This window comes from Hylaeus anthracinus, unplaced genomic scaffold (genome assembly GCF_026225885.1).
Source record: "Hylaeus anthracinus isolate JK02 unplaced genomic scaffold, UHH_iyHylAnth1.0_haploid 2, whole genome shotgun sequence".
NCBI classification, from domain to species: domain Eukaryota; kingdom Metazoa; phylum Arthropoda; class Insecta; order Hymenoptera; family Colletidae; genus Hylaeus; species Hylaeus anthracinus.
Window position 1 is genome coordinate 6301234 of NW_026534838.1, and position 14423 is coordinate 6315656.

The 14423-nt window shown below is 40.8% G+C and overlaps 1 protein-coding gene across 1 annotated transcript in view; it reads left to right on the forward strand.

Moving 5' to 3' along the window:
- The window catches only part of LOC128892998 (forkhead box protein P2-like), a 371825-nt gene that overhangs the window by 121524 nt on the left and 235878 nt on the right, over positions 1–14423 (forward strand). The gene's annotated exons all lie outside the window — the stretch shown is intronic.

The window sequence follows — 14423 nt, forward strand, 5'->3', positions numbered from 1 at the left end:
CACAAAAGAATTTCCCGGCGTGTTGCAAGTTGCGCCTGGTATCATTAAACAAAAATGAAAGACAAGGCCTAATTAATAGTGTTGCCGGGTGCTCGCGGCGAGATGCAACCGTCGTTCGGTTCACGCTTATAAAACGGATAACGCTCGCCACCGGAAAATAATAGCGTGACTGCAAATATACGTTCGATAAATAAGCACACGATTCCAGTTGATAATCGAGAGCCACGAACGTAATTAATCAACGTTATCAACGCACCTACTGCTCGCTTTGTAACTCGAGTGGCAGGAATTAAAAAATTATCCTGCGTCCTCCTCCCCCGACTCTCTCTAGCGTCCTCCATCTCTACCCTCTCCATCGGACCCGGTTACGAATATCAGACGCGAATTTGTCCCGATGAACACGTGACGGCAGCCGGGTTCGCGGGTTACGCCGATAATTAGCAAATATGCAATAACTATGATTAGAGTAACGGTATCGCAAACAGCATGTTTTCATTTGACAAGGTATGTAATAGCGGGAGGGGGTTGGGAAGGGGCCGGGAATCGGTTCCGCAACAAAGAGCTCGGGTTTGCAAAATGAGGATCGAAAATCAAAGCCCACTTAATAACGCGCTGATGAAATCATTTCCCGGTCGGTGAGTTTCGAGCATCGAAAATGTCAGACGTTGAGAGTCATCGAGCGTTAATGTATTTTTGATCAAGTGCCGCGCGAATGACGGTAATAAATAATAAAACGCCACTTGTTTACAGGCGACCGCAATCGAAATTCGAGCCCCCGCGTTGCGCGGGCTAATATTAGCGAAAAATTAAACAGCGTGCTGCCGGGCGCTGTTGCTTTTGCTATTGCACCGGTGCCGCGCTTGCGAGTAGACAATAATACGTCGCGGTAAATACGATATCGCGAAGAATGATTTTCATACGTCCAGGGGAACGAAACATTGGAAAATATTCAGCGATAATAATTGTATTTCGAGATACGATTTTCGCGTCCGAAGACGCGGGGCAAAAAATTATCCGGATACACGCTGATTGTACGCAAATATTTTTGGTGCAAACTGAATTCGATTGAATTTCCAGGATTAACCGTGAATCTTAATGTGATTTTATTTTTACTTTTCGAGAGGGTTGATTTCCTTGCGCGAGCAAATGATGACATGTACGGAATTATTGTGACACTCGTAGATGCTTTGCTAATTTTCGTCCATGAAATAATTGTTTGCGTTGGTACACGAGTGTTTATACGTTTAATTGTAGAGCAGGTGATTTTAAAATCGTATTTTTTCGATTTTAATTAACCATTTAACTCGTGACAACGTGTGAGACTCGTGGTACAGAATTTGAGTAGAATGTGAAAGACACTAGTCAGACACGTCGCGTATGAAGGGGCTTGGAACATCAAAGAATGAAGAAAAATCACTTTTTTTATTCAAATTTAAGCGGTTCTGAACAGTTGTGTGCAATTAGAATCGAATTTGGAGCACTGGAAGTGATAAAACAATTTTGATTGCCACTTTCAGTGCTCCAAATTCAATCTGATTGCACAGAACTGTTCAGAATCTCTTAAATTTTAATTTAAAAAAAGAATACTGATTTGTTTTATTTTTTGAGGTTCCAAGTGCCTAAAAGAGCGCAACGAATTTTATATCTGAATATGACATTCACGATCCTACAGGAAATTGTAGGTCAAAGGATCAATCGTATTCTGTAAGAGATACAGGGTGTCCCAGAAAGCCATACACATATAATTAATACTTAAATTGCGAAAGAAAAGAAATACAGTCTTATAAGATTTCTGTAGTTTTACATTAAATATAATCTGTACGAATGTATAACCTATTAAATAAACCTAAAAACGAATGCTCTCTGAACGAGCAAACTTCAGTGTTTACAACTCAAATAATAATTGGTATTACTTTCGCGTAAAATTGCTTTATTAACTTTGCTTTCCAAAAATACATACGTTCGAACCCATTCGGATTTTAATATTCCCCAAGTTTATAAATGTAACGTTTCCTCTGTTGGTGTTTGTACGAGTAAATTTACTTCGATCGAAAATAACGTACATGCGTACGATATTTCAAAGCAAATTTTCTAATTTCGCGTTTAAATCCCGCGGAAGGCTCCTTCGGTGAAAACAATTTTTTCCGACTTGGACCGACGCAATTGTACCGCGAGCAACGCGTGGGAGATCTAAAATTTCGATCACAGGCGCGAGAAAATTGATCCCGGAATATTTCAATCCGATCCATCAACGCGATCGGTGGACTACTCTTCTCCCTACGGATTAAATCGCGTTGACCTGGATACGTGTGTACTAGAGCCACCGGAAAAGCGCTCAGACTCCCCCACTTCTGTCGACCCTAAACACAATAATTACCTCGACCTTGATCAATAAACCGACGATCGTGTTTATAGAACGAGAACAGCAACAGCGTGGCATCGCTCGATATTTATACACCCTCGCCAGTGTTTCGTTGCGCTGTCGTTCGCTGTTCGATTGTAAGAAACGGAAAGAAATGAGTACTGTAAACACAGTCGTTTAGGATACAAGGCGGTTTTCGTTGCCAGAAATACCGCTGTTTCAACGAACACGTTGCGGGAACCGTTCGTCGCAGGACAGAGATCTATTATGGATCTATCGTTATGGATATCGTTCTCCTTGGTTTTTCAAGGTATCGAATTGGAAAAAAAATTTACCTGTGCGTTAGTGTTATACAGGTTGAATTACAAAAAAGAAAAGGAGAAACGAAAATCAAGGACAGTAAGCAATGAAGAGCAGAACAGAAGTGATTCAAAGTTACGAGCGAATGCTTATTACACTGACTGTATATGTGCATTAGTGTTGGAGTTTACCTTTTTTGAAATCGAGTGGTCCTCAAACGGTGGAATTTGGTCGAATTCCGTCTCCCAAAATAGTACTTGCATGAGAATGGGTTGACGATTTTGCAAATGGCTTCACTCTGTTAAACAAAAGGAGACACATCAGAGAGCAGACAATAACATTTATTTCGGGGACGTAGACAACTTAACAAAACAGTACAACGTAATGCATATAAATGTACAACTAATAACATCGGAATGCATGATATTGGCGTAAATGGAGGTGGCAATATCTAGTGGGACAAGTCCGAATAGAAAATGAAAGAACAAGTCCCATTTTAAAAAACAGAGATGTCCTTCATATCTCTTTGACGCATCCACCAATTAAAAAACTAGTAACATCGGATGATCACCCCACGATACCAAATGTTTTTGGCCTGTTGCATCTTTTCCTGCCACCAATACCAGCCAAGTTATTCTAGGTGCCAACAGTTCACCCTATATATTCGACATCTCTATTCAGGAAATTTTATTAAATTAAATGATAGATAATAAACATGTACATAAATACATTTTACACGAGTATGTATCTATGTATAATAAAAAATTGATTTGGAAACACCAAACCTGTCATTTGATTTAGACAAGCTTCTTTGATAAACACAGAGTACATAAATATGTACATGTACATGTTTATGTACATGAATAAATTTTACACGAGTATGTATCTATAATGAAAAATTGATTTGGTACCGACCTGTCATTTGGTTTAGACAAAATTCTTTGATAAACACAAAGGGTACGAATATTTATAGGACCGGCTGTAAGTGTCGCACGTCATTACAAGAAAGAGGACCATTAAAAGTGAGTTTTATAAACATAATCGTTTACGATACACGTTGGGATACGAAGCCAGGAATACCAACCACTGTTTCAACGAACGATTCACGTGGCAGGGATGGTTTGTCGCAGCACAGAGACCTATTATGGCGCTATCGTCTTCGCTTGTTTTTTTCCTACCCCGACAACCCTCTGGCCCTTCCACGGTAAACAACAGGCATCCCCCCGACCCCCTGGCACAGCCGTTGCCGACCCCGAGCCGTACCTCCCACTTGCAAGGCACCACCCCTCATCAGTCGGTCTGTACAAATATACTATTGTATTGATCCTATACCTTCTCCACCTCCAGCGTTCTCCTTTTGTTCCCCGAGTATCCTCGTTTTACATTTTAGCCGCTTCCGCGAAACAACTAATGTGCGCCGAGTGTGTTGACAGTAACTGTCTCGCTATTGTTGCACCCTCTCGCTCTCGCCCCCGTCCCGTTTCACCGCCCCACGGAGAGGGCTGGCGTTGGATCATCGCGCCGTGTGCACAGGCCCCGCGGCGTTCTTCCGTTCGATTCTACTCCCATTTCGCGATAAATCGGCTCTCCGTCGCGACCAGCGATGCGGTCGATTTGCGATCGCCTTGCGCCGACGTTCCTCGAAATGTTCGATTAGAGTTGATGTTAGAGATGCTCTTAGAGAGTAATGGTACAGTTGATGTGGAAGGATTAAATAAATAAATATGAAGGATTCGATCAATGATAAACTGATAAAATGTGATCACGAATGATTTCTGTATGTTCTCACTTTTACTTCTTAACTCGGACTAAATTGGACTAGCATATCGATCGTACGCTTCACGTTCGATAGTGTTTTGTTTCAGATACGTTGTTTTAGACGTGTTTGTGTTTGACCCTGTGAATAATTGATTTTTGCGTATAGATATAGTTCATGTTCATTTGTACATCGACGTCAGCCAATTTTATTAATGGAGCACCTGATGCAATGTGACTAGTACATGTTCTGTTTGGTTGGTTTCATTGCAACAACTACAATTGATTTTACAATTTTATGAATGATGCCAAAATAGAAGAATATTCTAGAATTTAAAATTTATTTCCTTTCCTTAGTACAGTATTGTCTCGAAAAGTCGCTGAAAGAGAGATCCAAAAAGAATTCGATTTCACTTGTGCTAAAATGGGAAAGCATGTTATGTTCTATCCTTCTCTAAAGAAAGACACCTGTGCTCGAGAGATCACTTTATAGTGATCACCGCTACAGTAAACCCCGTGTTTTATCTACGGTTTCCCCCTCGGCACACTCGAGAACAAAGTCAAGCCGAATACGACACCTCCCTCGAAATAAGCAACTCGCCGCTCCCGACCGAGTTGCTAATTTCGAGACACTACTGTCTTTCCTCAAAGCGTAGACCTCCAAAAAAAAAGGAATACATGTCAAATAGAGTAATCTCCTCCTCGTCGATTAAAAATATACCTGTCAAAAAATTCTATCAAAATTTGAAAAATTACCATCTAAAAAGTACTACAAACGTAAATCTAAAAGATTCCCTAAAAATCAACGCTCCAATCTACAATACCTCCTTAATGACATACAATGCAATTAATGTTCCCGATCGAAATCGCGATTCCATGAAAACTTACGCTAAAACTGTTTCATTTTTTACAAATCGTCTCGCAATATCGTCGCGGACCATTAATCGCTCCCGGTCGAAAAAAAAGCGTGGCTCGCGGAAGCGCGAGCAAAAAGAGAGGCGTTTCGACGGCCGCGATTTCGTAAATACGCGTATGAATATCGGTTTTATTGCCACGGTCGGGGCGATGTTTCGCAACAACAGCAGCAACAGCGGGCACGTAACGTGCATTAATGCAAAGCCGAGAAGTAAGACTGGCGAAAAGGGGGTTGGGTGGGTATAGAACCGGCGCGGGGGAGAGGGTGGGGGAGTTTATATCGTGAGGCGAGCACGCGATGACGTGATTCTATCGATTATTAAACGAATAATATGCAGTCGCTCGCACTGCCCTGTACCATGTGCATCGAACCACACAGGCAATTTGGGTATGCATCGTATGCATGAGTTTATGATCGCGCGAAAATCCGGAATGTTCGGCACGGAATGATACGATGGAAACGAAATAGAGTTCCTGCGAAACTAATTTCATGGAACGGTTACAACCGACGCCTCGAAAATGCCGTTGTGGTATTCTAAAATTAGGAGCTGCGCGGAACGACGGGGGTGCCGGGAAACCCTTTTTTTTTTTTATCCGCGTTTCACTCGACGCGATGGGATGCGCGATCTCTGGAGCGGACTTTTTTATTTTTTTTTTCATACGGCTGTGGACAACGAATCAAACGATCGAGACAACCCTTGGAGGTGGGATGAACGGAGTTCTTATCTGGACACAAATTTTGGATTGAAGTGAATCGTTCCGAAGAATGTAGAAACCTTCGGGTTTATCACTCTGAATATTTCGTTAACGATGACATATTTTAACACTGAATCTACCGAGATTAAATAACTGGTTTTAAAGACAATTTTTGAATTACATGTAAAAATATGTCACGTGATTCTAAATTGAATAATGCGTGGAACAATCGTATATCATTTTTGTGCTGTATACAAGAATTTATAGAATATAGAATATACATTATATTAGGTATATGTATTATATTAGGTTGTCCCAAAAGTTTCTTCCATTTCATTAATAAGTAATGCATTCACAATATTTTATGTCTAATGTTACGTTATTGAATTGCTTACGATTCATTTTGCTCTACTGCTGATACAACATTAACATCTAAGAAATCAGGTTGTCTATTTATGTAAACATTAGCACACAAAATAACTGAGCGCAAGTCACGGAAGAAACTTTTGGGACAACCTTATATAATTAACAGTACATAATATAGAAAATAATATAGAATATATTCTGTAATATATAGAAGAATATCTATATATAGAATATCTATATATATATATATATATATATATATATATATATATATAGAAGAATATATCTATATATTATATACATATATTAGATACAAGAATATCTATATATTTATATAGAAAAATATCTATATATTATATACATTTAAGTCACTCCCGACCGAGCTCCAAGCATCTCGGCGTCTGAGGCACTGGCCTATACTACTAGATATTCTTACTGACGAGCTTATTAGCAGGCCCAGGACGAAACGCTTCCTTCCTTGTCCTCCCTCTCTTGCTCTCCCTCCACAAGGAACTACCATTACTAAAGTATTCTACCTTTTGCTTAACTTTTCTCATTCATGTGGCAACACTACGAACTAACGCTAAAAGTACAATAAGTGCTTCGTTATATTTTTCATTCATAATCGCGTACCTCGAAGACTTGAACAAAAGGTTGACAGACGAACGGACGTCCACCACGAGCCGTGCAAACGAAGAAATCATAGAAGCTGCTCTCGCAAATTCATCGGTCCCGGTAAAAATCACATCAGGCTCGTTTGTACGTAGAGTTGGATCTACTCGGCGTTCTTCGGATGCCAGCGTCGAATCATCAGCGTTCCCAGTGATGCGGAACGTCGGTGGCCCGTTGCAGAGGGTTGCAACTGTGTCGTTCGTGGAAGAGTCGTCGACTGAACCGACTGACCTCCGGTAAACAATCCACCGTGCGTCCGCCGTTCGGTCCATCTCTGATTGCTAATGAATCCTAATGCTATTATGCATACAACAACTGACGAAAAAATAAAAAAAAAACTTAGGTCGGAGGACGGGAGGGCAGGAGTCGTCGGTCCATTCGTCCGTGACGTCGTCTCTTCACACTGGCGTGGCTCCGCTCGGTCCGTCTCTCCTATCTGCCTCTACGCGCGTGCACGTACGCCTTTGTGCCCCCGCGCCTGTGTGTACTTCTGGGACAAAGAGTTGTGCAAACACGAGTTTACCAACCGGAGGGACATTATTGCCCCGAACCCCGGGGCTCCGGGCAAGTTACCCGTCAGGCACTTCGTTAGTGCAATCCTTTTTGCTCGTTACCTTGCAGGTTACTTCGACCTCGATGCGTTACGATCGTTACGATACCTGTTTGTTACGTACGTCCCCGATGAACGCCTGGCGACGTTGTGCAAATCGTCCAAGAGGCTTCGACCGGCCTGGCAAAAAGCACGGACAAATTGCGACGCGATGGATAGACCCAACATGCTCCGTTTAACCGTTCGAAATCACGCGTGGGAAGCACTGGAAGGGTCGTTGGGTGTCCAGAACCCTCTGAAGGTTTCCATATTTCGAGGGATGAATCCGAAGGGCCAATGACATTCGAATATTTCTGTGCAGGGGATGTTGTAAGACGAGGAAGATTCGATATTCATCGTGCGAGTCCGTCTTTAGTCGAAGTGAAGTCTTCTGGGAGCATTGTTTGATTTTATTGAGAAATGAATGATTGAACAATTCGTTTGTTAGATAGATGTTTAGAAGGATGAACCTGGAGATGGCAGTTTTTAGAATGTTCCATTCCAGTAGGTATTTTACATGCAGGGTGGGAATTTGATCATGGAAGTGGTTCCATCTTTATACAAAGTAGAGGTGTCCTGCGAGCAATGCTTAATTCTGTTTGTTAAAATGTGTTATGGTCGACGAGATAATTAGAGGGATGAATTTGGAGGACCAATGGTGGCATTCTTTCGAATGTTTAATTCCAATAAGCATTTTTCATGAAGAGTTGAGATTTGGTTCTGGAAGTGGTTCCATCTTTATACAAATTAGTCCTATGATTAATGGTTAATTTTGTTTGTTAAAATATGTTACGGTCGACGAGATAATTAGAAGAATATTTAGAAGGATGAACCTGGAGATGGCAATTTTTAGAATGTTCCATTCCAGTATTTTTCATAAAGAGTGGAAATTTGATCATGGAAGTGGTTCCATCATTATAAAAAGTAGAGATGTCCTAGGAGCATCTAAAAAATGTTACGAATTAATAAATATCCGTTATATGTCTGTATTTAGTTTGCAGTATGATACTACATAGATTATAGTATAAATTTTATAATAATAATTCGCGGTGTATATTAATTATTCATTGAAGTTGGTCCACATATTTACGAACAGAAGTGTACTTAGCAACTGTTTGCTAATCTAACGAAGAAATAGAAAATAATCTCTAGAAAATAATTCTCGAACTGCATTCAACGAAACTGTATGTAAATGACTTTTAACAATTTCCATGGTATGAATCGAAGAATACGATCTTAATATAACTAAGTGTCGCGTAATGAGGCTTACTTGCAGACGTAATACTATTTTATCATTCCATATGCTCTTAATAACGAACATCTTGCTTCTATTAATAGCGTCTGCGATCTAGGCGCCACTAATAATGGCAATTCATCTTTCACTGCATATGTTATAAACACCACGACTGGAGTGAAGAGATCTTTCGGTTTCATTAAACCCTCTTTAATTCAATACTGTATTATCGAAAGTAAAGAAGTCTTCAAACTGTTCAGAAATTAGAATATTAAACCACAATCAGTGTAATAAGTATTCGTACAAGAACCAATTCGAAATAAAACGTCATATATTTATTTTATTAATAAATTTCAGGAGAAAAAATAATTAACCAACATTCCTACATTTTTTTTAAGTAGATTTTCCGTAAATTAAAATTATCACTTTCAACGTTAACCTCTTAATTCTTTTCTTATTAGTTTTATTTGAAAAAATGTTCCCATACGAATACTTTTTACACTGGCTGTAAATCATTATAAAATTTAATTTTGTTAGTAAAGTGATCCAGCGGCGTTAAAAATGCCAATTTCCTAGAGAAACGAACCCGTCGTGATTTTTACGAACGTACAACCACGGCTTCTTCGATGTTAAAGTATCGGAACTTGTTTTCACGAAGATACAAAGAGTCGCGTTCAGAAGTTGGAATTTTCCTGACGAACGAGTCCGGTGTAATTTTTACAGCCGGGCTCTGACGAATTTATGAAATTTTTTGCTCGTGGAGCTCCTCGATTTTCTTAGTTTGTTCTGTCATACCTCGACGGATGAAAGAGCCGCAACAACCATAGGGGGCACGTGTTTATTGAAACAACGCGGTATTGTCGCGACGTCGATGTGTACGTTCCCTGACAATAAATTACTCGACGGTTGTTAGGACTGACAATGCGCGAGCCTGTATCAATTTACCTCGAATCGAACGACAGCGCTGAACTTTCCCGTAATTTCTATCTGCTGCCAGGGACGGGCAAAATTTTATTCCTATAACGAACCACGACGAATAAAACTTTGAGTGATTTAATCGAGACGCTAATCCGATTATAGAGTATCGACAGTTATAGTCTACTTATTTTTTTGTTCGAATTAAACATAATATTATATGATTAAAATTGTATCAAAACCAAAAAATATAGACTGCAAAGTGTAATTACTATTATTCTCGGAGTTTCCTAGCCCTCCTCGCTATACTGTTTACCTATAAAGGTGATCGACCTAGCGACGAGATTTCAGACTCGTATTGCCGTGATAGACAGAAAAGTTACAGTTTCTGCGATTTATATAATTTTCTTCGCGACGGTGCTCGCGAGTAAAGAAAGTTTTATTTAAACGCCCTGCATTCTTCAAATTTCGAACAAATTCCCCAAATCGTTAAAATTTCAGGTGGGGTTGTGTAGATGAACAATGTACCTATTAAGTTACCGCAGTAGAACTTGCTATGTCTGTGTAGAACACCGTTCGTGCGGCTATTTATAATTATATCTCATTCATTCGAAAAACAATCAAACACTGTGAAATCGCGTATGGGTGCTTCGCGGATCGAAGGGAGGATAGGTGGGTGGGGAGATAAAACGACAATGAAAATACATTTGCAGGCACAAGCGACAGGCCAGCGAGATAGCTTACGCTTCCTGGAAAGAGGCGAAGGTTGTCACTTTACTCGCGGGCGCCTCGTATTCTGTTTAGTTTGCCGTTCAACTCCTAGCAAATATCATTCGTGTCGTTCAATGGTCTGCACGGAACAAATATCGCCTAAGTGTCCCGCGTAGACCGACCAAATCGACGTAGAAAAAGTCTGTCACGCTCCTAGTCACCTGACAATTTGTTACGTACGTTTGCGTGGCTGTCTCGTATTTTCTTTCTGTGCTAATTCGATATTCGTCGGATACAGAGAATTTAATTCTACGGTAATAGATATTTAATGCTCTGGTAAATGTTTGTTGAGTGCTTTCACTGAATAAGAATTTTACAATATCTATTGAAATTTATTTTCTTGGACTCTTTAGTATTTGCCTTTTTTCGAAATCGTAACAGAAGAAAATTAAATTCGTGTTCGTGTACCCAAGACCAAGAAGGTTTTCTGCTTGAACCATTCACTTGTATTGAAAGTAGCTATCAAAAGGTATAAATTAATCACAAATAAATTATTAAACAATTCTAATTCCTGGTTATGAAAAAATTATGAAAATCATTTTACTTCATACGTTACATACAGATTTGCCTATAATAAATTGAATGATAGGTTTGATGTTTCCAAATTAATTATGTACATATTTATAATGAAACATTTATTCGAAAACATCAAACATATTATTTATTTTAGACAAACTTCTTTAATAGACATAGAGGGTACGAATATTTATGAAACTGTATTTACAACACTGATATTCAATACATATATTGTCATTTTTATCTTTTATTTTATCTATTTGCTTCTGAAGTTTATTATTTCGGTACTCGGTATTAGAAACGTAAAATATCTGCTGTACAAAATGGTAACCTTCTATCGGAAATCCCTTTCCACGTTTTCTTCGTAGTAAGTAGCACCAATAATAAACTCCCAGAGGCGATTGAGAGTCGCGCATGTTCGTCCGCTGTTCTTCCGGGATCGCGAACGTTTTTGCGCACCTTTTAAACTCTCCGGCGAATCGCCGGACCGATCGGGATCAATGGGAAAGTGTAAATGATTGAAAACGGCCGATTAGGTCCCCGACAAAGGACGTGGACCGATTATAGAGACTGCGGACCGATACCATTGTATTGGTAAACGGCGTTCATTATAAATAGGGGCAGGACACAAAGCCAGAATAAATATCGTGATATCCCGGCTTCCGCGGGATGACCGAGCCGCTGTTTATTTTATCATTTTTCCATGAGATTTCAGCCAAGTGTAAATACTGCGGAAAATGCAGGAACACAAGCGACTAAACATAACGATTATAAGCGCCCCGGGGCTTCGATGTGCCGCTGCGGCTTGTTTTCAATGCAGTTGCATTGAACTGGCTCCGCTGCATTCCGACTCACCTCGCCTCATCCCCATCGTTACCGTCCAAACTGGGGCCGCCTGCGACCCTTTGTAAAACGTCGTATTGACCCAAAAAACGTAAAATGCAACAGTCAACTTGATGAAGTTCGCCGAGGTATCGTAATTGCATCGCCCGGAGTGTGCTTTGAGCTTTTCTCCTCTCTCCCCTCCGTCGCCCGTAATCCTCCTACCCCCTTTTTTCGTCCAAGAGGGCATTGTCACCGGGTTGTCAGAAATTATTTAAAAAAATTAATTCCCCGGCGACAGCGGAAAACTGCGCTTCCCCCTCGGGAATTTCATATTATTTAGCCCGATTCGCGATTTTTGTCTCGAAGCTGTTTTTTGTTTCACCCGTTTCTGCACGGTGAATGCGGCCCCGGCGCGCGAGCATTATTTTTCCCTGGTTTGTTCCTGTTCCGACGAGAGCCGTTTTGTAGTCCTCGAGCATGAACGAATCGTTTGTCACCGCGGCGCTTAACGCGGCTTACGACAGTTTCAGTTATTCTTTTGACTTTTTCAAACGGCGAACAGATGTTCCGCATGGCGTCCGCCCACGCGACCGACCCCCGAGAAGTTTCCCTTTTAGTTTTATTGGCAAATTCGTACGCCGTGTTTCTTCATTTTTATGGCTGTTGCTCTATGCGAATCGGAGAGCGGAGGGGGTGGGGAGGGGCGACGCTCTTTGATAGGGGCCGAGACGATCTGTTCAGAGTACCCTCGGTTAGATCCTTTCTCGTGTGCTTCTTTTAATTTTTTAAATATTCTTTTCCTCGAGTCTCAAATATAAGAATAGTCCAAATATTTTGATACAATTTCTAACAAACCTAATATTGTTTTTCTCTACTTCATTTTATTATCGAATACAAATTTCGTGATGACGTAAAGTAAGATAAAAATTATGACGTTCTCGTGTGCTCCTTTTAATTATTTAAATATTCTTTTCCTGGTCTCAAATATGAAAATAGTCGAAATATTTTGATACGATTTGTAATAACCTTAACGATACTGTTCTCTTACTTTATTTTATTATCGAATAAAAATTTCACGATAACATGAAATAAGATAAAAATGATGATTGTTCCACTGTTACATCCCTCATAACATTCCACACAAATTAAATTCAATTATTTGAGTTTCTATAATAATCACTACTATATCTCTTTACAATTGCTATTCACAATTGTAAAATAATCATTCCTCTGAAATTCACAGTTTCCTTTTTGAAGCAGTACCATGATATCGACACTACGTCTGAGTATTTCTCTGCATTCCATCGTATCGAGTTATAGTACTCCAGTTTCTCAAAAGATTGTTTCAGAGCGAGCGCGTTCACAGAACGTTAACGGAAAAAGTCTGGCGGATTTTTTGAGAGATGAAGACCGTCTCGATAACGATGCGTCGGGAAACGTGCGAAACGGTCGCGGTAAAGAGCGCCGCGCCGCCTTTGCGGCTCGCTTTCGGCGGGACCGCTTATAAAAACGCAATTTCCTTGTAACAATATAGCATAATAAATGTCGAGGGTTGCCTTCTCGGGGGTTAAAGCGGCCACTTTTGCTCGGCCGCGGACCGAGCGGCAACCTCCGATTCGCCATTACACTTTGTAATGTACTTACGTAACTTGTGTTTATACACCAACTTTCGCCCTCCCGCCCGCCTCGTTCGAGACTCCACCCCACGCTTTCCACGGGCCATTTCAACCCTTGTCCCGCGGCGTTTCGCCCCGATATCATTTTTAATGTCTGAAAATTATCTCCGCCCGCGCCACCGTTCCCCCCGAACCAGCCCTCTCTCTGTTTCGAGAAAAACATCTTCGCGACGACTTCCACGCTGAGGAAACTTTTAATCCCTCCGTCGCGGTGGAAACTATCCTCGCCGAGGGCGGTCGAAAGATACCGGGAGATAACTATGCGGTGCACGGAGGCGGCATCGAATCGAGTCGGGAGCTCGATTTGGAAAATTAGAAAATATTTTATTTGCGTGAAATGGTATTTATTGAAAGTAGCGTGTGGTTCCATGTTGAGGGCGAGTAAGAGAGGAGAGAGGAGAGAAACGGAGCATTTCGGGATGTTTGGAGCTCGGTCGAGAGTGGCTTATACAGGATGCCCCAAAAATATTGGAGGACGTTGAAAGGGGTGGTTCGTGGGATGATTCGAAGCTATTTTTTCCTTAACGAAAATGTTATCCGAGCTTCGTTAAGGAGATATTATCACTTTAGCGACCGGTAGGCGATTAATCGGCTTTTTGTCTCCAACGCTTACCGACCGGTAGCCGATTAATCGGGTTCTTGTCCCCAACGCTCACCGTTGCTATGGTAACTAGCAAGTATTTGTTACTTTGAATTGAGATACAAGTTGCTTTGCTCTGTAAGCTCTCGTATTTTTATACAATTCCCGGTGTCAGGAAAGATATGGTCGGTAAAGTGTTAACAGAAAACCCCGACCAACCGCCCGCAGTAGTATAGGGTGAGTCCTAGACG